Genomic DNA, 26,388 nt, shown 5'->3' with positions numbered 1-26,388 from the left:
AAACACTCATTCACTCTGATTCATCCTCAAAGTGTAAAAACAATTGACTTCATGGTTGATGTGAAAGAATACAGTAGCTTAAGTGGTGTGGCTTTTATTTAGTGGCCAGCCTCTACATACCCTTGTTCCTCATAATGACCACAGCATAACTGAAACACAGACGGGGCATACTAGTGTTTTTGTACTAAATCATGTACATTACTTCACTACCAACCATTTTCCAAAACATACCATTGTTAGGGTTAATGATCTAAAGGACCCAAAAGTAGGATGCAGAGAGAGAGAGAGAACTGGATGTTAGTTCAGTCCGTCTTTATTGCAAATGTTATAGTAGATCACTTGTAGGTGAGAGCTCCACAGCGGGCGAGGCAGGCGGAGGACGCTGGAGCTGGCGGCAGTATTTCTGATGAGTGGCGTACTGGCAGGACTCTGAGAGCGAAGACAGTGGGTAGAGGGTGCTGGAGGTGGCTCGAGTAGCGCGGCAGACAGAGAGGTGGAGGCAGCTTGACTGAAGACCAAAGAGACTCTGGTTGATCATGCTGGCTGGGATCACCGGCAGGAAATGGATTTGAGGCAGAGACAGACAAGGTCAGACAAAATGGGCATACTAGAAAACTAGACTGGGTCAGGATTTGGCCGTAGTGAAAGTACTACAATGGTGCATTAAGGAGATCGGGCAATGACTGAAGAGTAGAGCAGGGAAGATATATTGTGAGGCTTGATTGGATGATGAGCATCAGGTGTGCCGGTGATCAGCAGTAGGAGGGAGACCAGAGCGCCACGCCCAGGCCAGTACACATGCACGCAGAGAGACAGACCGGGGACCGACAAGGAACACAGCGAGGGGAGAAACACAACAGAGCACACAAGGATGGGGGGAGAGATGTGGCTGGACTATGACAACCATAGTGTTTTATATTCTTCCAGTATGGAAATCAACATGCAGACACTTGCAAGTTGCTTGAAACAGGTAATCCACAGAATGTTGTGGCCTCTTATTTTGATGCTCCAAACAGCAACTTCTCTCGCTGCAAGGCCACCTCAACTACGCCATCCGTATCATCCCGCATGGTCAATTCTTCTTGTCAAACCTCCCCTCCATAGCCTCCTCAGTTACATCTCTCCATGACCACTTTATGCTGGACGAAGCTTGCAAGATCGAGCTAAAACTGTGGTACCAGTTCCTTTCATCCTGGAACGGCATCTACTTTTTTTATGACGACACATCAAAAAAGCCATAAAACATCCAGCTCTTAAGACATGTAGCCCCTTCCGATGGATTCTGTGGCTACTACGGCAGCAGGTGGTTCTCAGCCGAATGGCCGCCCTAATTCTCTTCCCTCTCTCGTTCCTCTACAATCTGCGTCATCATAGCAGCCATCCTTTGGGGCCACAAATGGTCCAAAAAGTTCATCGCCATCTACTCCGACAACAGCGCTGTCGTAGACATTATTAACAAATGAGGGTCCCATTGTCTAGACATCATGCAATTTATGCGAAGGCTCACACTGACTTTGGACCAGCACCAATTCGCCATCCAAGCCTCCATATCCCAGGTCACAAAAACACAATCGCTGACTCTCTTTCTCGCTTCTTTTTCCAGAAATTCAGACAAACCTTTTCTGACTCGAGTCCTACTAATGCCTTCTTCTCAAACTGTTCCATGTACAGGTTGGCCACGATGGGAGAGACTGGAGAGCCCATGGCACAGCCATGAATCTGTCTGTAGAAGTGTCCCTGGAATTGGAAGTAGGTTGTGTTAAGACAGATGTCTAATAGTTTGCAGATGTGTTCAGGTGTAAGCTTGGTCCTTTACTGCAAGGTGGAGTCCTCCTGCAGTCTTCACCTCACCGCTGTCACTGCTTCTGAGGTCGGGATGCAGGTGAAGAAGGACACAACATCATACGTCATCTGGGTCCAACTGGAGATGTTTCACTTTGTCCACAAATTTCTGTGTGTTTTCCACATGATGTTCTGTGTTCCCCACCAGCGGAGCCAAGATTGTAGTCAAATGTTTGGCTGCGTTGTATGTGGTGGAATCTGTGCTGCACTCGATGGGTCTGAGTGGAACGTTCTCTTACATTCAGTGTGATGATAAGATTAACATTAAAATGGACCCTTTCCCCACGCTTATGTAATGTGTAAATGTTCACATTAGTTACAAACAAAGTTGTTTATATTTGTCCAGAACACATTTTTTCAAAACAAATTTATGGTAGCGATACGGTCTGAAAGTGAAAAATAGTTAAAACACAGTGAAGGTAAAGCTATCCTCTTTTATACTTTTGTGGAGGGAGAAGAGGCTGCATAAGTTATTTGTAATATTAAGAAAACCATGTGATGCACTATGAACAGAACTAGAGAATGCTCTTATTTTAAATGAAGTTAAATCAGCTTTAAAGACACCTAAAGACATTTAACCAAAGAAAACATTTTTTAGTTCAAATAGAAAAGATTCAAGTAGTGGCAAATATTTAGAAAAAAATGTAATTTAATAAGCAATTAACCTCAACGGCACGATCACAGGAGCAGCAAGACTTTTACAGTAATGATTATTTGCAGTGAGCACGAATGTTATCACTCTGACTGAGAGCAGAAAGGAATGTAGTGATTAAAGGACATGTCTGTAGAAGTTAAACCCCCCCACCGCAGCAGGCCCAGGGGTATTGTGCACTGGGAGTACCGCTGTGTCAAACACTCAACGCTGTCACAATGAAAGCACTTACAAAGCCTAACATCTCCCTAAATCCCATAATTATTCCTGGATACATTATGTACCTGGGCCCCAGCTGTCTGATCACCACAGTGAGGGGATTGCACCTTCTACAATCAGCTTACAGGAGACAGATTGTTATGATTGGCTAATAATATCAGCTTGTAAGTAGTGTGCTTAAGCAGTGTGAAACAGACAGAAGAATAAATGGGAAATAAATTGTTAGATCCCACTCTCCCTCCTCCTCAACTGCTGCTGTTGCCTGCTGCTGTTTCCACAGTTCCATCTTTTATTTACCTCGCAGATTTCATTTTCCCGACAACAAAAGAGAGTGAGACGTAGTATCCCCCCCCCAACTACTGCTGCTGCTATCACCTTCCTTGTCTTTCATTTAGTGTCAGGGTTTTCCTTAAGTCTGGTGTCTTATGTCTTATCTCGGCAGTCCCCTGAATGTACGATTACTGAGCTCTGTAGCATCCTCTGTTGTTCCGTGCCCCGCTCCCACACCCTGCCCCCTCACTCCCAGCACCCCACTCATTCTAATCTCCTCACTCCAGTAGCACTTTGAAATTAAGCTGGGAGGAAGCGGGTGTCTTACTAACCTCTGTGCTCCGATACCAGGCCCTCAATCAGCCTCATTGTGGAAAGACTTCAGTTCGTCTGAGTGAACATGTCTGAGCTGACAGCCACTCTGAAAACCTGGGCTTTAGAAGGCAACATGACTCGCCGTTGCCCAACTGGCTCCACAAAGCAAAAAAGATGCATAAATCGCTTATGAAAATTTGTTATTGAATGTTGTAATTGCCATAAATGGTGCTAACATTTCAGACCAGTTGATGGCCATTATATGGTAATGGAACACTGGCAATATATTAAACACCTTTTATTTAGCAGAAGTGATCTCCTAACAGGCATGACGTATTGGCATAGACAAATGCCCAGAGAGCATTTTGGAGATAATATCACATAATATTATATTTCTATACAAATAAAAGCATTCTTACATTGCCTTAATACAGCACATAGGGCATAAAACTATACATAATGATCCTTAAATACATATTTTAACAATTCTCTTTGTGTTGTTCAAAGCTTGAACTCACCTTCTGGGGATGGGATGAGAAAAGGAAGGAAAGAAAAAGTGAGCAATAATTTGTCTTTAACAGATGAGAAAAATAGGGAGAAAAAACAAACAAAGCCTGGCAGCTCCCACTGTTATCACTGCAAACCAAATTATAGCATTTTATCTCTGGAATGATCATCTGAGTGTCAACAGTAGGGAGTTTCTTTTCATACCTGATTATGATTCTGTTGGAGAAGAAAAGATGTTAAAAGCAGTCACATGATAAGAAAGGACAGGAAACCGATGCAGTGGCAGTGAACAGAATGACTGGGAGAAGTTGGACCAGTGGTGATGGGGCAGATGTTACTACTGTGGGCCATAAGATAATGTGTGATCTCAGCTGCGAGTGAATCACTAATCACAACAATTCCATGGAAATGAATCAAAATTTGGCTGTTATAAATACTGGTCTGACTAAGTCCTTACACTCACAAATACTGACTTTATAGCCTAAGAATATCTCAACTATTTGTATGGAAATCATTCATCTTCTCTGCAGTGATTATGAGCCCTCATCAACCACACTTTTAATCTGTAAAAGTAACCAAATTAAATGAAATAAAAACATGGAATGTATTCAATTTAACAGAAAGTTAGAGACTGCAAATAAAACTAAATCTTTTTTGTTAGACATCTGAACCAATTTGTCTTCCATGCTGTACTGAGCCTCTGGGGTTGGTGGACAGCAATGGAGGCCTTTGGCTCTAAAAACAACTGCAGCCTCAAAAGTTCTTCAAAGATCTCCATGTTTCAAATTTAGTGCTGGATTAAATCTGTAGGAAGGAAGGATTGAAACAGTTTTTACCACAAATTAAAAATTGGTCTATAAGGAATCGTGTTGAACTAGGAAATCCAGGAGAAGATGGATTCTGCTTCTATGTGTCACAGGAGTAGACCTTGACATGTAGGCCTATACAGACATAAGGTGGAGGCCATAGGTGATGATGATGATTACAATGAAAATGGTGAACAAGAAGATGACCCTTCTGATCTATGCATCATCAGAGGCAGCTGTTGAAGGAGCTGGTCTGTTCTCCATCAACAAGAGTTTTACACCCTGAAAGGAAGCAGCAGTGTCTGCTGAGACGAGCTTTACTCAGGCCTGGGTCAGCAGCTGGGCTAAGGATAAGGAAAACTATGAGTGGCATTGACAGCAGAGCTGGCTGCGAGGGAAGAGCAGAAGGTGGTGTCTATGCTGGAAGCTGTAGCAACTTCAGCTCTGGGGAACTGTTGGATCCAGTACTGGCCAGGTGTGTGGCCACTGTGTGTTTATTTCCCCCAGATCTAGTAGTGAGCTGTGGTGGAGACAAGGCAAGACAAGGCCTCTAAAAGACTCTGACAGTAGCAGTGCGGAAGGTTGTAAGAAAAGGCACAATGCACAATATTTTTCACTTGACAAAATATTCTCAACACTAGTGCCAAAAAAGTGGAACTTGAGTTAAGATTATTTTGTCAAACCACTATTCTCAAGGTCTAGGTCACTTATCATCTGTTCCTTGGTCCATGCGTAGTAAAAAACATTACCAGCTGTGGGCCTGACTCAATTTAAAAACTGATATGACATATCTTCTGAAATTGTTTGAAATTAGGACTAATATTAAAAAATGACATGCTCACTGAAGCATACTACATAAGTTTTTTTACTTGCAATCATTTTCATCAAGACAATCTTCAGTTTGCTGGTGAACTTTCTAATCCTTGTTTGTAAACAATACAAGCTTGCACTAACTTGGTGAATGTTTTTTGTATATTGTGGGAATCAGGGGAATCACACAGTCACTGACACTTCATGTAAATCTTAGTGCTGCCCGTACCTGTGTACCAACGCAACCAGAAATGGTTGCATATGGCCAAGCAGTTAGAGAGGCTCTTAAAAATAACATGGCAGCAAACTTTCTGCTCCATCGAGGTGTAGGTCCTTGAGTTGTCAAGGTGTTATTGGTGTTGTCATTGAACTGTTAACATGTTCTGTATCTTTTTGGCCATTACTGGTTATGAATTGTCATACAAATCGCTTTTTTCCTTGGTGGCCTAGAGTAAAACTTTTTGGTAACAACAAAAACCTCTAAATATAAAGCAAATGGTTTTTTATCACCATGTCTTTAGCAGTCTTGAAATACTAAAATAATGATACAAATCTGCATACAATATAAAAGAAAATACAAAAAACGATTTACCACAATGCTGTCAATAAACCTAATAAAATCTAATTGCCTCCATTTGTCATGGTTGACCATGGTTGTTGCATCCTACAGGTCTGCCCTTCTGGGACAGCATCTCAGCTAAGTCCTCAAAGTGCAATATGGAACAAATTAGAAATTTGAAATGTATTTCAGTCTGCAATCAATAGACAATAAGGCCAGAAACTAGAAAAAGAGCAATTACTCAAATAGCACAGTTGAAAACAAAACAATAACACAATCTGCAGTCTGAAAAAGGCTGAAGCTTCAGCTTGTTGTCTTATTTCAACACACATCCTACCTAACATCAAGAGCCAATATGAAGCTAAAAACCTGAAGTTTCCTGTACCCTTTTTTAAAACTTTTTTTAACTTACTAAGTGTGCTACATGTTTTAAATTCCTCACGACAGTTGTTCCATAAATTCACTCCTTTAACTGAAATTATCTTTTATATTGGTCCTCACACTTTTTTTAAACATGCAAATTCCTCTTAAATCATATTGACCTATTCTCATTTTAAACAGCTTTTGGATACTTTCAGGTAATAATTGATTTTTAACTCTATACATGACATGAACCATTTTAAAGTCCTTCAAGTTATTAATTTAATGAACAGTGAGTTTGATGGTTCATGCTAAGTAGTTTTGTTTGCAAGTTGTACGTCTCTCTAAGTATTAAAATTGGATTTGTATTTGTTTTATATGTATTTCCCCAGACTTCCACACACTAAGTTATATATGGAACTATGAGGGAACAGTATAATCAGAATCAGAAATACTTTATTGATCCCCGAGGGGAAACTCTTTCGTTACAGCTGCTCACTGTCACGTCAGTGCACACAGGAATAGAAGTACTAAGCAAAAAATATAATACACTATAATACAGGTCAGAAAATAAATTAAGTACCAAGTGGGTATAAGTATAAAATTAAAATAAGTGTGAAGTACAAAGTGGGCTTACCTGTTGATGATGATAATACGGTATAAAGTAATAGAGCATAGTAATAGTGAACTGTCAAGTTAAGTGTAGCTTATTAAGATTATAATGAGACGGAGGATATTGCACAGCAGTAATAGAAGTATGAATAAATATCAATAAATAGGGAATTTTAAATTGAAAAGAGTATATTGCACAGCAGTATTAACACAGAATATTGCACAATTATATCAAGTATTGCAGAGATGTCATGATCAATGTCCAGTTTAGTGACCTTTACCACTGGTGCCTTGGCCCTTTGTAGGTCCACAACCAGCTCCTTAGACTTTGTCGCATTGAGCTGCAGATGGTTCTGCTCACACCATGAGACAAAGTTCCCCACCACAGCCCTGTACTCGGTCTCATCACCACCGCTGATACATCCCACCACAGCAGAGTCATCAGTAAACTTCTGAAGGTGGCAGGACTCTGTGTGGTGGCTGAAGTCTGTGGTGTAGATGGTGAAGAGGAAGGGAGAGAGGACGGTCCCCTGAGGGGCCCCAGGGAGAGAGGACGGTCCCCTGAGGGGCCCCAGTGTTGCTGACCACGCTGTCCGACACACAGCGCTGCAGGCACACATGCTGTGGTCTGCCAGTCAGGTAGTCAACAATCCAGGACACGAAGGGGGCGTCCACCTGCATCGCTGCCAGCTTCTCACCCAGCAGGGCTGGCCGGATGGTGTTGAAAGCACTGGAGAAGTCAAAAAACATGATCCTCAACGTGCTTGCCGGCTTGTCCAGGTGGGTGTGGATGCGGTTCAGCAGGAAGATGATGGCATCCTCAACTCCCAGCTGGGGCTGGTAGTCAAAGCTATATATTGAAGCTTGATTTAGAAAATTCTTTATTTTAAACAGTATTGAAATTGACTGTTAAATAGTCACTTATACGGAAGTCCTGAGGGCAAGTGAGAAAACAAAAATTCTGGTGATCCATGTTCTTCCAAATATGCTCTAAATTGTTTTCTCTCGTGTGTTTATGACTTAAAACATTTTTTTCCCACCTGTTCTTGTCAGGATAATTTTTTTGTGTGTGTTTGTTGTTGTAAAACTAATTTTGGCCACTAGAGGCTGAAGTGCACCACTACCCCATGTTCTAAACAGGACTAAAAATATTCGTTTTCTTCCAGGTGAGTTTTAATTTCTCAATGCACTCTCATACAAGGTACATACAGTATATGGTGTGTTAGCAAGTTATGTAACATTACTGTCATGTCTTTCTTTTGGCTAGATATGTATTTTAATCGGCTTCACCTGGACCCTGGAAGAATCCCACTAGGGGAAATTACATTTTTTTGCTCTGTTAATATTTAACATACACACAGGCCCGAAATACACACATGCACAAACAAGTGCTATACACATGTATGGAGAGATGTCAGAGCGAGGGGGTTGCCACATAGTCAGGCGTTAGGGGTTTGGTACCTTGCTCAAGGGCACCTCGGCAGTTCCCACAATGTGAACTGGCACCTCTCTAGCTACCAGTCCACACTCCGTACTGACTGGTCCGTGCTGGACTTGAACCTGCCACCCTCCAGTTCCAGTCGCCACGGACTGATCTACTGCCACTCCTGAATGAACATGTACTCAAGGATACTCTGCAACTTCTACAAGTGCACCTTTGAGAGTACCCTGACTAGCTGCATCACCGTCTGGTACAGTGAAAACTGCACAGCTTTCTCTTTCGTGGTAGAGTAATGAATTTATTTTGCAACATGGAGCTATACACTAGCTATAGATTTAGGTTACTTTTGTACAGTGGTGTTTCAAGATTCATGTAATGTAATCTATGGTAATCTTAGAATTTTAGGATATGGCTAGCTGGCTTTAGGTAACATTTAGCTACCCACCAGTGTCCAACATTACATGACATTTTTTCCTCACTGGCCCACTTGGTCAGTAGATCAGAGTTTTACTGGCCCCTTGTATATTTTCACTAGCCCAGCAGCCAAAAAATTAAAATAACTTTTTCCATCATTTAATAATTATCGGGGCCCTATATTTACTTACCATAAAAGGACAGTTCAATCATTCCCTTACACTATATGACATTAGGTAAATATTTACATTTTAATCCAATCAAAAAGTACATTGTAGAGATGCTATTATTTTTATTATTGTTGTTGTTGTTGTTGTTGTTGTTATCCATCCTTGCCTGATGCAAACAACATCTTGAACAGTGAGGCAGACCACAGATTTGGCAGGGATGGGAACAATAAATCAAACTCACCCTTCCAGTGTTACAGACTCTGCAGGTTCCCCCATCAATCAACCTCCACGAGATCCCTCGCTGGAATACTAATTACACGCACCTGCTCCCCATCAGCACCAAATCACTACAGGATAAAAGAGCACCACTCACCCCAGTCAGTTGTCTGGTCTCGTTCATGACAGAAAGGACTACTCTCGACAACCCTACCTCGACTTGTTATCTCTACATCGTGTCCCATCTTCTTCGTACTTCCCCTCCAGCATGTGCTCCACTCCTGTCTGTGCCAGTATGTTCCCTCTCCAGTGTGTGTCTCCCTACCAGCTTTCCACCATCAGCAACAGATCAGTAAGACAAAGGACTGTATCTGGTTTAATTCTTCATCATCATAACTTCCCATTGCCTGCCATCTGTGTCTGCTCTGCTGCTGTTGCAATAAAACACCATCTTGTCTCATATCGGTGTCTCCCGACTCTCTGTCTGTAACATCCAGGCACTCTGTGTTTAGGAAGTAGCAAACAACACCATCATCTGATGCCAGTAGCAGCCCACGGAAGTCATGTTGTTAGTTTAGACTGCTGTCCGTGTTGTTTGAATAAAACTGACCACTATGAAACATCATGACTTATTTTGTATGGAATGCCATTTTCAATATGGCTTTGAAATAATTCCTGAAATAAATATATGAGGAATTAAATATATAAATACATGTTAATATAAATATATAAATTAGTCAGTATAGTTCAATAAATAAATAAATAAGACTTCCATTTAAAAAAAGGATGTTTTTCAAATGACTACTTTCCTTGATTTCATAATTTCACATGTATTTATATCAGGGGAATTTTATTTCATGCCACATTTATTTCCCACCTCTTTTTATTTCCATCTGTTATATTCAAATGAAGGGGCATGGTTATCTCACAGCAGCAATACCAGATACAGCCTCAGAAACAATGGAGGCCAGATGATGTGCCTCACCTAGCTACCAGCTAACCTTCTTCACGTAAAAGTGGACAAATCTTATCTAATTGCATAGATTACAGAGCCAACTTGTGTAGCGCCATCCTGTATCCAGCGTGGTGGTTCTGGCTGTTCTGCATGTTGTCCCATAGCTTAAATTTGTTGTCCTTAAGATTTCAGTCCCAATATTTCAAGCTTTGATTGCTGAAGCTTACCCCGCAGCCCCCAAGCATCATGTGTTAGAAGACACAGCTGGAGACTGCCTCTTTATGCATTCATGAGCCATGTGCTACGGTGGCTAAATAAAATAGCATCATTATATCACTGAAGCATTACTAATGATATGTACCTGTCATCCAGGCCCCTTCAAAATGTGACACAGACAAATGAAAGATCTGCACTGCAGCCATTTTCCACCTAGCCTTACCCCTTCCAATTTTTACTATTCTGCTAACATAATGTGGTATCAACCTCTTTACATTGTTTGTCATGGCCCCAATGTTTATCACAAATCAAACTTCTCCAGTTCAAACCAAGGGCAGAGATTGGGGGAGGAGTGTCCAGTTTCTCCGAAGAGAGAAATATTCTTGCCTGGGACAAGCACTCTTCCCATGGCACAATTATATACAGTCCTAAATACAAATGTAGCCTTAAGCACCACAAACATGGTGGGCAGTTTGGGTAATGTTCATGTAAAATCTGAATTTCAGGTTATAAGAGACTGAACTCCCAGTTTCCCAGATGCTGTTTTCATGTGAAAACTAAGAGCTTAAACAGTCCTGTGTTCCTGTTGCTATAAATTTCAGAAAACTAAAATAATACATTTAAAGACAACATAAACAGTAGCATTGCGGTATGCTATTGTTAGCATTAATCCTCTGGCACCTACCGGGGCAGCCATGCCACCATTTCCCTTCATGTTTTCAATTCAATTAAATTTTATTTATATAGCGCCAATTCATAACAGAAGTTATCTCATTGCTCTTTTCCTATAGAGCAGGTCTAGACCGTACTCTTTATAAAAACATTGGCAAAACTGTTTACTTTGGGCAGGACAATATTTTACTTCTCCTGGATCTCCAGACTTCCCTCTTCCACTGCAAGCCAATGCAAATTGCTAAAGTGGGGATGTGTATCACACATTACATTAAATTACATTTCTTTAGCTGACGCTTTTATCCAAAGCGACTTACAATAAGTGCATTCAACCATGTAGATACAATCCAAAAATTGTAAGAATCTTGCAAGTACATCAGCTTCATCAAATATGCTCAACTGCTTCAAGTGCTACAGACAACAGAAACAATGAAAGAGATTTAAAATTTTCTTTATGGGCCGAGGTGCAGTCCGAACATGAGTTTTCAGTCTGCGACGGAAGATGTGTACAGTTTCTGATGTCCGGATGTCGATGGGGAGCTCATTCCACCATTGTGGAGCCGGGACTGCAAACAATCGTGATTTTGTTGAGCAGTAGCTGAACCCCTTCGTAGTGAGGGAGTAGCAAGCCAATTTGCAGTAGCACAGCATAGCAGACGGGCTGGGGTGTATGGTTTGACCATGTCTTGGATCTAGGATGGGCCTGACAAGTACCAGTGTCTTGAATTGGATTCGAGCAGCCACCGGAAGCCAGTGCAGGGTGCGGAGGAGCAGTGTAGTGTAGGAGAACTTGGATAGGTTGAAGAGCAGCCAAGCTGCTGCATTCTGGATGAGCTGCAGAGGATGGATGGCACATGCAGGCCCACTAGCCAGGAGCGAATTGCAGTAGTCTTGCATTAGTCTCCTGGGTGAGGAACAGATGTATCCTCCTGATGTTGTGGAGGATGAATCTGCAGGAGTTGGTTGTCGCAACGATGTTGGCAGCGAAGGACAGTTGGTCATCCAGTGTCACACCCAGGTTCCTTGCAGTCTGAGCCAGGGACACATCAGAGTCCTCAATGGTAATGGAGAGGTCATGGATGGTTGATGCCTTCCCTGGAAGGAAGAACAGCTCAGTCTTGTCGAGGTTGAAAAAGACAATTTGTTGAGTGTCATCTGCATAGCTGTGGTAGGAAAAGGCATGTGATTGAATAACAGAGCCGAGTGATGTGGTATAAAGAGAAAAGAGGAGGGGACCCAGAATAGAACCCTGAGGAACCCCAGTAGTGAGGCTACAATGTTCAGATTTTCTCCAAGTTGCCCTTTAAGTGCGGTCCTTGAGGTAGGATGTGAACAGGGAAAGTGCAGCGCTTGAGACCCCCAGTTCTTGGAGGGTGGAGAGGAAGGTCTGATGGTTCACCATGTCAAACGCTGTTCAAAAGGTCCAGCAGTATGACAACAGAGGAGAGGACGGCTGCTCTAGCAGTGTGGAGTTTCTTAGTGATGGCAAGGAGAACAGTCTCACTTGAGCAGCCTGTATTGAAACCAGCCTGACAGGGGGTCAAGAAGGTTATTCTGGTGGAGATATGCAGAAAGTTGAGTGAAGACAGCATGCTCAAGTGTTTTAGAAAGAAATGGAAGAAGGCAGACAGGTCTGTATTTCTTAACTTCGAAGGTTTTGACTGTGAGTTTCACTCTAACTGATTTTAGAGTGTAAGGAAAGCAATCTATCAAAGAGGTACTGAATAATGCAATACACTGAAGAACGTGAGAGGGGATAAAGTCAGGAGGGCAGGTGATTGGGCGATGGGAGATAACCAGTGTTAGTACATCATTGGGAGAGAGGGGTGAAAAGGAATTTTGAATAGGAGATGAAGAGGTGGATGTAGGACAGGTGGTGTCAGCAGGTGGGTGGGGAAACTATGTCTTCTATCTTTTGTACAACGTAGTTAAAGTAGCTTGGTAGAAGGAAAGAGGGATGTGGGGGAGTAGGGGGATAATGGAGGGTAGAGAAGATAGAAAAGCTTTTGGGGGTTGGAAAAGGAAGATTGGATTTTTGATTGAAAGAACGAACTTTTAGTTTCAGATAAGGAGGCGGAGAAAGAGGAGAGAATAGACTGAAGGTGAGGAGGTCCTCAGAGCTCTTGGATTTTTGCCATTTTTTTCCAGCTGCATGTAGGGAGTTTCTGTCAGCATGCACCGATTCAGACAACCACAGAGCTGGAGGGGTCGGGTGAGCCTGCTGAGAGGTGAGAGGAGAAAGAGAGTCCAGGGAAGAGGACAAAGTAAAGAGGAGAGTGTCCGTGGCAGAGTTGGGAAGGGGTCAGGTGAGGGGAGAGCTGATAGGACAGATGAGGCCAGAAAGGAGGGAGACAAGGAGTGAAGGCTGCAGCAGATAGGGACAGTATGTGTAGAAGAGAGAGGTTTGAGAGTTTGAGAGAGGGGGAGAGAGTAGGAGATGAAGTGGTCAGAGACATGAAGAGGAGTTACAGAGAGATCAGTGGTAGAGCAGTTCCTGGTGAATATAAGGTAGAGTTGGTTACCAGCTTTGTAGGTAGGGGGGAAGGAGAGCGTGAGTTAGTGAAATAAGATGGTAAAGGTAACAAGTCAGATGTTAACTTCAATGTCTGGATGTTGAAGTTACAGAGTAGTGCAAGCGGCGGACGGATCATCTTCAGGGATGTTCTAAAGGATGTCTAATTCTTCCAAGAATTTTCTGAGAGGACAAGGTGGGCGGTAGAGCACAACAATGTTTAATTTCACCAGGTAAGTAACAGAAACAGCACGAAATTCTAAGGAAGAAGGAGTGAAGCATGTAGAGAGAACATCTCCATTTGGGAGAGATTAGCAAACCAGCGCCACCCTCTCTGCTGGCTGCTCTGGGTGTGTGGGTGAAGCAGTGGGCTAAAGAGAGGGCTGCAGGGGTGGAAGTGTTCACAGGTGTGATCCAAGTCTCAGTGAGAGTAGGGAAGTCCAGAGATTGCAAGAAGACGTAACCAGAGATGAACTCAGCTTTGCGGGAAACTGACTGGCAGTTCCACAGGCCTCCTGTGACAAGGTGTTGGTTGTGTGTCGTGGGATAGATAAGATTAGAACACATGACATCACATCCCCTTCAAGCAATTTACATGCTTGCCTAGAGTTCACCTCATCAAGCTAATATGTTTACAGTTACATATAATTGTAAATATAATTACAATGAAATCATTTTTCACTCTTTAACAAGGACTACATGGTCTCTAGTTATCATATCTACTGTGATGACTATTACACAAGCCCAGCACTGTTCAGACACCTCAGTAACTTGGGCTTTGGTGCATGTGGCACTTACCAGGATGGACAACTTGGCACACCAACAACAAAAGAAAATGCTCTCAACAGGAGGTCCTAGAGAGGCTCTGTACATTAGATCAGAGATTTTTCTGAAATGGATGAATATGAGGGAAATTTCTGTTTGTTCCTCCATTCACATTACGTACTCTGGGGAAAGGAAGGAAGACGAAGTGATGGTCCCCCAGTTCTCCATCAACACTTGTACAATTGTCATTACTCATTAAAGGCCTTCTCACCACCGGGTCAGCACACTAGAATCCATGTTCCTGCTGGCTTTTTTTGGTTCCTGCAGTGCTCTGAGTTTACCTCCTCCTCTGGTCATCACAGAGTCTGGTCATGTCGCCACTCAAGTCTGGTTCCTCTCCCACTTTTGGCAGGTTCACATCATGTCCAGACCTTTTCCAAACTTATTTTCCAGCCATGCCTTCCACATCGGAGCAGCCACATCTGCTTTATACAGAGGAGTCCCAGATCACCTAATCAAAGTCATGGGTCTCTGGTCACCCCAAGCCTACCAACTATACATCCGCTCTGAACTGCAAGATCTGCGCAATACTCAGTTATCACTGCATTCTTAAGAACTACATTCAGAAGACATCTTTCTGTTGCCTCCAACTCTCATAACAGTGTTTCAGGCAACACAGATTTAAAATTTCTTATAGACTTAATTTTTATTTATCCAGCCTGGAAACAAAACAGGCCACTACAGAAATCTCTCCCGAGTAGAACATGTGTTGAGGGTTTAGAAACACAGTTGCATCTCCCAACTATCTCCCTTGTGTCTTGTAAGCTATGCAAAGAAAAAGAGAGCTACATCCCTTTATCTCTTCTAATTCAATTTCATGTCTGTGTTTCTTTACTTGTATTCATCATCTCTCTCGGCTACCGATCCGTTGAACATTTTGATGGTTTTGTTCTACAGCAAGAAGTGATGGGTCAGGGTAGATTTTATTATCAAGGGGATACCAAGATTGTTCTCTAAAGTCAGACTTGTCGCTGATTCTTTCAACCAAGATGTTTAATTTTCTTGTTTATCTTGTTTATTTTTCCCCTTTGGTGTACTGCGAAATGGAGGGAGCTAAGCCACATACATACACACACACAGGAGTTTTTTAAAAACATGTCCTTCTGCTCTTTGTGCTCCCTGCCTGTGTCCTTAAGTACCCTTTGCATTCTGATAGTAAAGCCGTGGGACTTGAGACCCTTCTTGCTTTCTTGGCAAGATCAGTGGAAGCCTGACTGTCTGATGTACATGTGTAAGAAGACACAGTGAATGTGTACTTCAGCCATCAGGGACGGGATTGTGGATGCTCCCGATTAAACCACTACAATAGAGGGGCAATAAGAACAGGATCGTTGGTTTGCAACTCTGCAACATGCATCCAACACATGGAGGATGTTTAAAGCAATAGCAGCGTTTGCAAGGTTTACTATGGAGGAGGCATCTCTCTCTCGTCATCTGTCACATAAATATGGAAGATTAACATTTGTGCTTGTGTTTATTAAATTGCAGTCCTTTTGCCACAATATGTAAATACAAACACCAGTCAACAGTCCAGCATGAAATGGAACAAAAAAGGTGGCAGTACTCTGAACCAGCAGCTTCACAGCATGTGGCTTACATCTGAGGTAGCACGACTACTGTACAGTACTGTATCCCATGTGAAAACTATTTCTGTATGAAAATACATGTAAATTAATAAGGAGCATTTTGATAATTATTAATTATGTGATAGTAATTATTTTTTAAATAAAGAAATACAGCACACACAGTTCACAGTTAGGACAGTGGCGTATAATACGTGGTTAAAGGATACAAGCATTTTACACAAGTAGCAAGTTATTAAAGACCTTTTTGCCGTTGTTGTCATTTTGACTTGGTTACGTTTTATGTCAGGCACTGTGAGGATCTGCATTTAACAGCAAAATCCTACATTTAGGAACATAAATCCACAATTCTAAGTAGGTCATATGATCTGACTATACAACATTCAATTCAGATACCACATTTAAAAAGATGATCTGAGGAACAGCCCTCGATTTAGCTTTGGGGTTTACTTCATTGAGTTTACTTTCCATGGATGCAGTGATGGCTCCAACATCAGTTCAATCTAGTTCCACATTCTTCACTGATTAATTAATTACATTGCATTACATAATTACCAAATATTATGTATTTTTCCATATAACTGTCTCAGTAAGTGTCCCATAATCATAAGATCATAAACACACATAATAAAATAATAATAATAATAATAATAATGATAATAATATGTAAATATGAGGAGGGGAAAAAAACCTTAGATGGTGGATTTCCCACCCTTTTTTTCAAGTGGGCTTCCATAAATGATGAGAAGTGATGATTTTCCATGCCTAAAATTATTTATGTTCAAATCACATGTTCACTTGTTCATTGTCTGGTTTTGTATGTGAAATTAAGACAGTATTCTTGATGCATTGCGTGAACCCAGGAACAGGGACCCAAACTCAGAAAGGATGATTTCAGTGATTTAATAATAATTAAAAAAAAGGCTTATATGGGATACAGGCAGGCGGTGAACAAAACTAGGGGGGCAGTCCAAACAGGCAAATGCAGAATACATGGAACAGGCAAATAATCGAAATCCAAAACTGTCAAGCAGGAAACTGTCATGAAGCAAAACTACCAGACACATACAAAATAAAACAGGAAATCAACTAGACACAAATCCAAACCATGACAATTCTAATATGTACTGCACTGTTGTATTTGTTACAACAGTACAACATAACTGAAAATCAGTAATATCAGTCTTCACTTCCAGCTTGTTTGTCCTCTAAAGCTTTTCATCTCATATTTGATTTCCGTGCTAAACTTTTCTTTCTCACACAGCTGAGCTCAGTGTGTTTTGTGCAAACACAGAGACTTTCTGAAGCACCTGCACTAAAAATATTCAGCACGTGTGAGGATCTGCATAGCAACTAAATCCCCTCCATTGTCCTTATGAGCTGTTTTGAAAATGGTGAATATCTTAGCTCTAACCGACCTGCCTTTGGGAAGGAAGGCAATTACAGTGGGATTTCATGTACACCACAGCTCAGGATTACAAAAGCCTTGTATCAGGATGGAGCGACCCCACCCTCCATTGTGGGTCCTTAGGAGGTATCCGCTGTCTCCAGCTGCGATGAGAAAACTCCAGACCTGGGAGTAAATTTAATTTTTGAAGATCACAGGCCTTTATGATAATCACTCCCATTCCAGCAGTGGACTGTGAGGGATTTCAAGAGACAGGATTACCAGGGTTTGGTGACTCAATTTCAAAAAAGGAAAAGATTAATTTAGGGGTTATAGTACATGAGAAGACAATGGAGAAAACAACGGCTATGCTAATTTTTCTCACCCCTATCTGTAGTGATGACCCTGTCCACACACTGTACTCTGTTTCTAAAATGTACCACACAAAATGATATCTTTCTGCAGCCAATAAATTTCAGCTAAAGCTTTTCTTCACTGCTGAGACTTGACAGTCAAATCCTTGAATACTGAGCGAACAGACTGATATGGAGCCTCTGCAATATCACATCAACAAGGAAAGGCACCAGTGACAATGCATCTTAATGCTGCCATGTGTAGGTCCACTGAAACAGGTGGAGGTTAGAGAATTGCCTTTGTGAGTTGCATTATAATGGCAACATTAAGAAAAGAAAAATAAAATACTCAAACAGACAGTATCAAGAAAATAAATATAATAATTAGAATAATAAACAATATAAAACAGTGACACTGAAACAATGGAGGCTAATACTCACAGATTAAAATTTAACAAACTATACTAAAATAGAAATATTTATAAATGGCAACAACAGTTCACAGTTCAAGTATGACAATAAAAGAATAAAACCTGAAGGTGGTAATCATTTATCAGAAGCATTTGAGACAAAAGTCAGGCACAAAACAGGCCTTTTGGACTTTGTCTTAGAAAGTAACTCATCAACTAAACGTTTCTTCAACACATTCATGTTTGCATTAACAACACATTTCAAGAACTGGGTTAGGGCCTAACCCTAACCCTACCCTAAGGTCAGGCAAAGTAAAGCAATAAGATGATTAAGAGACTGAGGGCCCGATTTACTGCAGCTTTTGTCTGTTTTCAGGTGCAGATGTGACACATTCTGCCTCAAACACATGTGGTGTATTTATCAAACAGATGCAGCAGGCTGGAGTCACAGTTTGTGTGTCATTTGTGTGAGTGTTTGCAGTGTGGGTGTCTCTCATTGTATATGCATTTCAGGGAGGATCTTGCAAATAAGGGAGACATTTTAACAGAGGCTGATTATGTGTTTTGCTGGATTCACAAGTCCATGCAATTTGCGATTCTCAGTTTTGCAGTAAAAATTCTCCACCTCTGAAAAGTAGTCGTTAATGTGCGGTGGCTGATAAAAACTATGTTTTTTGTGGGGATGACTTGCCTAAACAATGGCAGCAGTAACTGCAGTGAGACGAAGACATAGACACGGCGCACTGAAAGAATCTTTGCAACCCAGATTACATTATTTCAACTGCCTAAATAATACATTTCTAAAAGATACAGACTGACCCGTCACACAATAATTACACTCCTGGATGAACTGAAGAACAACTTGGAACCTCTCATTCCATCCTGGCAGCAGTCAAGCTTTTGGTTAACATTACACTACCTGGCCACTGGATCATTTCAATCTATGACTTTAATTGCAGCCAGCATATCTCACTCTGTATGTAGTCATGTGTTTCCACTGGTACTTACGGCGCACCAGTACATATCAGTTTTCCACAACTGACAGCCAGACAGCCAGTTTCCGTCACATTATCAGAGCCATAGACTGCACACACATAGCAGTTGTGCCCGTTGCCCTCAACAAATATGTTTATTTTCTTATTTTTATTATATTTTACATTTCATTTATTTTACATTATTTATTTTTATTATATTGCTTTGATGAGCTGAAAATACACAACAGTCAAAAATCTAATGAATAAAAGGGGACAGATTTATAAGAGTGTTTAAGCACTAGATAGGACAGACTAAGATAAATTCTTAATTATTGAGCACTATGATTTCCATTTTTTTAAATATATTCACAAAAAGACGGTGTAGTCCCTCATTCGTCCAGGAGTGATCTATCGCAGAAAAGGTTTCAGTCGTAGTCGTCTGGACACTGTTTTCAAAATCAAGACGTTTCGGCTCCCATCCATTCTCAGACACAGTCGACTTCCGGATGGGAGCCGAAACATCTTGATTCTGAAAACAGTGTCCAGATGACTACGACTGAAACCTTTTCTGCGTTATATTCACAAAAAGTTGTTTATTACTCTTGTGCAGTAAAAAGGAAGTCTGACAGATAATAATTAATAATATAAGGCAATTAAATTTGTATGCAATGTTCTCCTTCTGCCTAATGGGAAAGTTCTCTGCACACTGCAAACACTCAATGACACACAAACTGTGACTCCAGCAGCCTGCTGCGTCTGTTTGATAAATACACCACATGTGTTTGAGGAAGAATGTGTCACAATTGTCATGAAGGTAGCACCTGTCTGTCTGCAGCCCTCCACTAAGAGATAAGACCTCAGTTTGCTTCAAACGAAGCAGTTGTTGAGAACATTTTATTATTTCCAAATTCCAATTCAAATTTGGATTCAAATATTTGATAGTGTCATCCAGCCCATTGCACTAAATGGTAGTGAAGTATGGGGTCCACTCAGTCATCATAGCTATACCTGTTCGGACAAACATCCAGCAGAGTCTCTACATGCAGAACTCTGCAGATACATTTTATACAGAAAAATACCAACAGATGCATGTAGAGCAGAATCAGGCAGATACCCACTGATTAACATTCAACAGAGAGCACTCATGTGTTTTAATCACCTTAAATCAGCCCCATAGACACCCTTCATCCCAAAGACCTCCAAACCCAAGAGCTGAGCCCAGAACAGAGTCCCCTATGTCAGCTGGTGCTGAGACTAACTGCCCCCCCTGACCGGTCTCACAACAACACTGCATTCCTCCTACAATAAAACATTCAATGAAATAAGGAACATTTACTTTAAACTGACAATCACACCCAATTCAATTAAAAGGGGCTTTATTGACATGAAAAACAGACATTTACATTGCAAAAGCAGATGTGAAATAAAAACAACAAAAAAAGAGTCACTCTATGCAGTGATTGGTCAGGAGTGTGAAGGTGTGAAAGTAGGTGGGGTTTGAACTTTTCTCTCAAGTCACTTTTCATGCAAACAACAGATAACTGAGTGCAACACCATGAATGTCTTCAAGGAGACTGAAAGTCAGAGAGAGTTCTTGGAGAGAGATTGACAATAGCAAGGCAAACAAAAAATTAAAATAAAAGCATTGCAGATACCCCGGCACATACCCTGTATGACTGCATGGAGGGCATGACATAAACAGATACAGATCAAAACCAAGCTAACCGTATAAAAACATTTTTCACACACAATATGTTCATTGTTGTATTAACGTAAATTGTCAGTAAGAATCTGTTTGTGTACAGTGAAATAAATAATAATTTCTTATTACATGTGTTACATTAACATGTATGTACTTCCTCTTTAAGAAATTGCTTCCTTGATAGTTCCCATGATCAGCACATGGATTGTGTAATTATAAGAGTAGTTCAGCTCTTGAATTCATGCTAAAATCACACTCACACAACTTCCCATGAAACACTGGCAAATAAAAGCTCTCATGTTTGGGTCCAAATGGTTGTTTAAGCCCTCCGGTGCTGCTCTGCTGTCCCTCCACAGTCATCTCCCAAAAATGATCAGAATCAGGGCTTCAGGTTTCACACAGACATGAGTCAGGGCTGAAGGGAAACAGTGAGCAGGCTGTACTGGGGGGTCAAGGCCGCCATGAGGAGTGACACGCCACTTTCCCAGGCTTTTGACAAGCCCAACAGCTGAGATACACCCACCCCCAACACCCATTCACTGCTCCCACACACAGATGGATGCATGCATGTATGTACTGTGTATGTGTGTGTGTGTTGATGCTTGTGATGTTGTGCCAATGAGGGAGAGTTGTGTAATGAGAAAGAGAGGAAGAGAACTGAGAGATGAAGATGTTTTTATTCCCATCAGCAGCAGGATGATGAGAGTGGAACAGCAGCTGTGCTCTCTGTCTGTCTCTGTCTTTGTCTGTCTCTCTCTCCACATCTCTCTTTTCAGTGTCTGGATATCACATAATGTAAAATATGAATCTAACGTTATTCTATATATTGTCAACAAATCCCATGTGCAGACCAAAACCAACTGTGCATTAGTCCGTCTCTCAATACTTTCTAACTTCCTGTCTGTGGCTCTCAGCCTTAAGCCCATTGGTTTCTACTGATGACGTTCATTTCGGTCTGGACCTCAGCAAAGGTTTATAGGGCTGGGCCTCATAAATGCGAAAGTCTGTCCCTGACTGAGAGACAAACACCCCATTGGCCGTTGCTCTTTCAAAATGAACAGACGCGAACAGTCCTGAATTACGTCCTCAATAGGCTTTTACAGCAAGGTGCATTTCCTATTACTGAGTGTCATTTGGGTCCGTGTATCATCCGTTCATTCAATTATTTCATTCAAAAATGGAAAACTGCTTTTTTTCAGTTTCTGTAGGCTTTAAAAAAGGAAAATGATTGTTTTCTTGTTTTCGTCTTGAAATGGGTAATCTAATAAACAAGAAATAAGTCTTATTTTCTGTTATTTTGTTTTGTACTGTTTCTCTGCTTTGCCCTTTGTCTGATCTGCAATGTGCACTAGCTTGCAGGAGAACACAGATTCAAAGTAAGTTTGTAAAGCATTTTTAAATAAAAATTTAAGACAGGCCTAAATTTGAATGAATTTGAAAAAAATGCAGGAAAAGTTCTGTTAATCAGAGATAATAACCAGGTTATTCAGGGATGACAGACAGAAGTCTGTAATGAACATAGGAGTGACCAAGTGCACATAAATAGCGTTTCCTGCAGTGTGCAAGGTTTCCTGCATTAAACCCCAGCGCTGAAATAATTTTTCAGTCTCACTGATATGTTTAAGCATGGGAGTTTAGACAGTTATCCTGTGATGCACTATGAATAGTATTTGAGGAGACAATAACACTATTGTTCCCCTAATTGACTCTTTTATTTAACATTCTCACTTTGTAAAGCATTATCTAGTGGCCATGGTTGTCAAATGTTGGGACTCTCTTTCCCTCCCACGGATGGGTAATGTAACAACTGGGTATAGCATAGAGTAACAGTGTACTTGGCTAAGCACAGGACTGTTTAGTTAATGATGTACATGTACTGATGTGTTTTTCTGAGGTTTTGTTGTTGTGACGTGTTTCTGTTAGGTTATTCTGGTATTCTTATGTTATGCTCCACACAGACAGTATTTGCTTGCTAAGTCCTTTTAACTTGACACCATTATCCTAAACAGACCACACACATACACCTCGAATCTGACCACACACCAGAGAGTAACTTTAAAACTTCCGCTTCACATGTTCCTTTGTTTCTGACCACGTGGGTTCATGCTCGTGCACGCGAGACATACGGAGGCAGAACAAAGAAACACACACACATTCCTTTTGGCATGCACTCAGACCTGCGCACACATACACACTACCCTAACCACTTTGTTCTGTAGTTTAGTGTATTTGGAGTTAGTCTTCATGTTGTGTTTTTGCTTTATTATCTTTAATAAATGCTTGTGTATAATTATGCTGGCATCTTTAATATTTCATAAGAGTGAGTAATTTGCCAACCTCTTATGTTGAACTCCAAATCCTTCAACTTACTAGCTATCAATGGTAATTTAAAGTTCCAAATTGATAGTTAAGTGCATTTTACGAGACTCAGTCAATTGATTGGCTATCATTTCTCTCCTTTTAAGAAGGGTGGTGCCCCTAAGGATTTTATTCATTAAAGTTATTTATGATTATCTTTGATAATTCTGATTGCCATAATGAATTCACAATACACAAGTGGGTGCCCCCTTTTAACCATTGTAAATCCTGACACAAAACATCTTAATTAGTAATTTCATACCTGTAAAATAATTACTGCATGGCTTGGTTAGAGAGTATAGTGACCAACTCTGGATGTCTTTCTAAAACCTGTGTTATCTATGGTTATGTAAATTACACAAAGATGTCTGAATGGGGGTTATTTATTAAGGAAGGAAGTCTTCTGGGAATAAGCAAATATTGCAAGTTAGTAAATACAAAAAAAATGTCATTACTAAACAGACATCACACACATAAAAGGCTAGGGGAGACAACGAGACACAGGTGAAAAAGCAATCAAAGACAGGAAGCAAAACTATCAGACACAAGAGGGAGGGAGAATATTACAAACTAAAGCAGGAAATAACAGGACAAAAACCCAAAACCATGACAGGTGAACCAGATAGTAAAGGTTAACATCTGTCAAATACTAAATCTCCTCAGAAATCAGTAAAATGCCCGATAGTAGCTATATCAGGTATCCCCACCAGTCACGCACACACACACACACACACACACACGCACACACACACACACACAGAGGGAGAACCAACAGGAGACAAACAGACACTAGAAGTGGTGCGCTGTACCATGACATAATTATAGATTTTCTTTCAAATCAATCATCTAAAGATATGGGTGGAAGGTATTGTTTTTGCAACTGCATTCATACATTTTTTTTATACTCAAACGTAGCTTAACCATGTCATGTAATATTCTACTTCATATTAAGAACAAATATTACTGGGACCACTACAGAAAATTGCAGATGAACATTTCATATCCAGGAATTCTCATTATAGACACTACCACTGACTATCCGTTTAACAGTTTGGCCACAATTTAGCACACTGACCATGCATGGTCCAGCCATATACTATGTTTCCACCTAGTCTTGTTAAAAAAGTCTCAGTAATTTCCTAAAACAAACGTTACCAAACAGGAGGAAATGGTGCATTTGTCAGGGACTATTTTTGGGATTTGGGGGCAATGAAGCCAGCAGATATATGTTCCCTCTGCACTCCCCATTTTAGTTATGCATATTAGTATGCAGTTTAAAAAAAATCAATTCAATTAAATTTTATTTATATAGTGCCAATTCATAACAGAAGTTATCTCATTGCACTTTTCCTATAGAGCAGGTCTAGACCGAACTCTTTATAATATTAAAACAAGAATACATTTCTTCGCCCATTTATAAACTGTTACTACACCAGTTGAAGATGCTTCATTTGAGGTGTTTTACACATTCATAAATAAACACTTACAACTACATTATGTTTCAAAGAATTTATTGTTTATATGATTTATCTATAATGCTAAGTTTTGTCAGACCTGTTGGAAAGCAGTAGACACACGCAGCTGTTGCCCCAGTGACACAGCATATTGTTGGAGGAGATGATGATACAGAGAGAGGATTGGTGGAAAAGGATGGCCTAAATTTAGTTCTTACATACTGTAGTGTAATTTCTGCAGAATAAAGAAAGCCTCGAGGCAATCACTTGTCTTTCTGTAGGTTTGCTTCAAGCGTCTGCAGACAGACTCGCAGCAGCAGAACATACATCAGTATAATCTGCTCTGAATAAGTCCAGAGGGAGAGGAGCGTCAGTTCTTTATCCGGTCTTCAGGGTCAGGCTCCTCAGCCCGGGGAGACCAGTGTCCCTGAAGTCTAGATATAACAGTCACTAGGATGTTTTGTAGTTCCATGTCATCATTATCAGTGTACTGTTCTCATCACGCAGTCCAAACAATCATACACAGATCAAGTATTGACGTTAAACAATTATGCATAGCATCTGTATGTTATTATATCAGAGAATCTGTTTGTTCTTGCAATTACAGTACTTACGTATGCTCTTTGCCCCCTTTGGGGCATAGGGCATCCACAATTTTCCTCCACTTATCATGGTCTTTAGCAGCTAATTGTGCCTCGCCCCATGGGAGACCCATCTCTAGTGGCTCAGCTTCCACCGTTCTTCGTCAGGTTATCTTTGGCGGCCTCGTTTCCTTTTTCCTGGTGGTGTACATTTGAGTGACCCTTTGGGGATCCGGATATGGGGGCATTTGTACTGTGTCCAAGCCATCTTAGACCACGGTGTTTAATTTCTGAGCTCAAGCTTCGACAGCCAGTCTTTATGTAGAGTTCCTTATTTGCTGTCTTTCTGGGCCAGAATATATGGTAGATCTTTCACAGACAGTCGTTGTGGAATGAGCTGACTTTGTTCATGTTGCATTTGGTTATTCACCAGCACTCAGCCCCATATAGCAGAACAGGCTTGATCAAGGTGTTATACAAGCAGATCTTGGTTTTGAGTCTGTAGGTGTTGGACTTCCAGATGTTAGCGCTGCGAGCCAAGTCTGCGCTGGATACCTTTTTAGGCGACATTGTTCTGGCTAATTAGGTTTCCCAGGTACACAAAGCCATCAACAACTTCAAGTGGCTCATCATTTATAGTGATGCATTATTTGGTGTTGATGGAGATCACTTGGGTTTTGGTGGTGTTGATGATGAGGCCTGTTTGTTGAGCATACCTGATGAGTTTATCAGTTTTCTCTTGCAAATATTTTACATTTGTGGAAAGGACAACAAGATCATCAGCAAAGTCAAGATCTTCAAGCTGAGAGGGTCCACTGGATGCCTCGATATTTGTCAACAGTTGTTCTTTGCATAATCCAATCTATGACAGGAAGAGAATGGGGGAGAGAATGCAGCCTTGGTGTACTGCAGATTGTACAGGGAACGACTTGGACATGGTATTGCCGAATATGACACTGCATTCAAAGTGGTCATAAAACTTCCCAATTAGTGATACGATCTTATGAGAGATTCCACAATACTGCAGGATCTCCTACAGGGTTTTGCTGTGAATGCTGTCAAATGTCTCTCTGAACTCGATGAAATGGACAAACAAGGGAACATTCCACTCAATGTATTGCTCTATGATGTTTTGAAGAGCAAATATTTGATCGTGAACCTTTGCCCTTCTGGAATTCATCCTGTTCTTCACAGAGTTTGCTGCCAGTGACTC

At 41.0% G+C, this 26,388-nt stretch overlaps 1 pseudogene; it reads right to left on the bottom strand.

Moving 5' to 3' along the window:
- Positions 1–335: 335 nt before the first annotated feature.
- Positions 336–25,745, bottom strand: LOC122883407 (annotated as a pseudogene).
- Positions 25,746–26,388: the final 643 nt, after the last annotated feature.

The sequence above is a fragment of the Siniperca chuatsi genome, linkage group LG10, assembly GCF_020085105.1.
Source record: "Siniperca chuatsi isolate FFG_IHB_CAS linkage group LG10, ASM2008510v1, whole genome shotgun sequence".
NCBI lineage: Eukaryota > Metazoa > Chordata > Actinopteri > Centrarchiformes > Sinipercidae > Siniperca > Siniperca chuatsi.
Note: the sequence above shows the minus strand (reverse complement) of the source record. Positions and strands in the feature narration are given on the sequence as shown.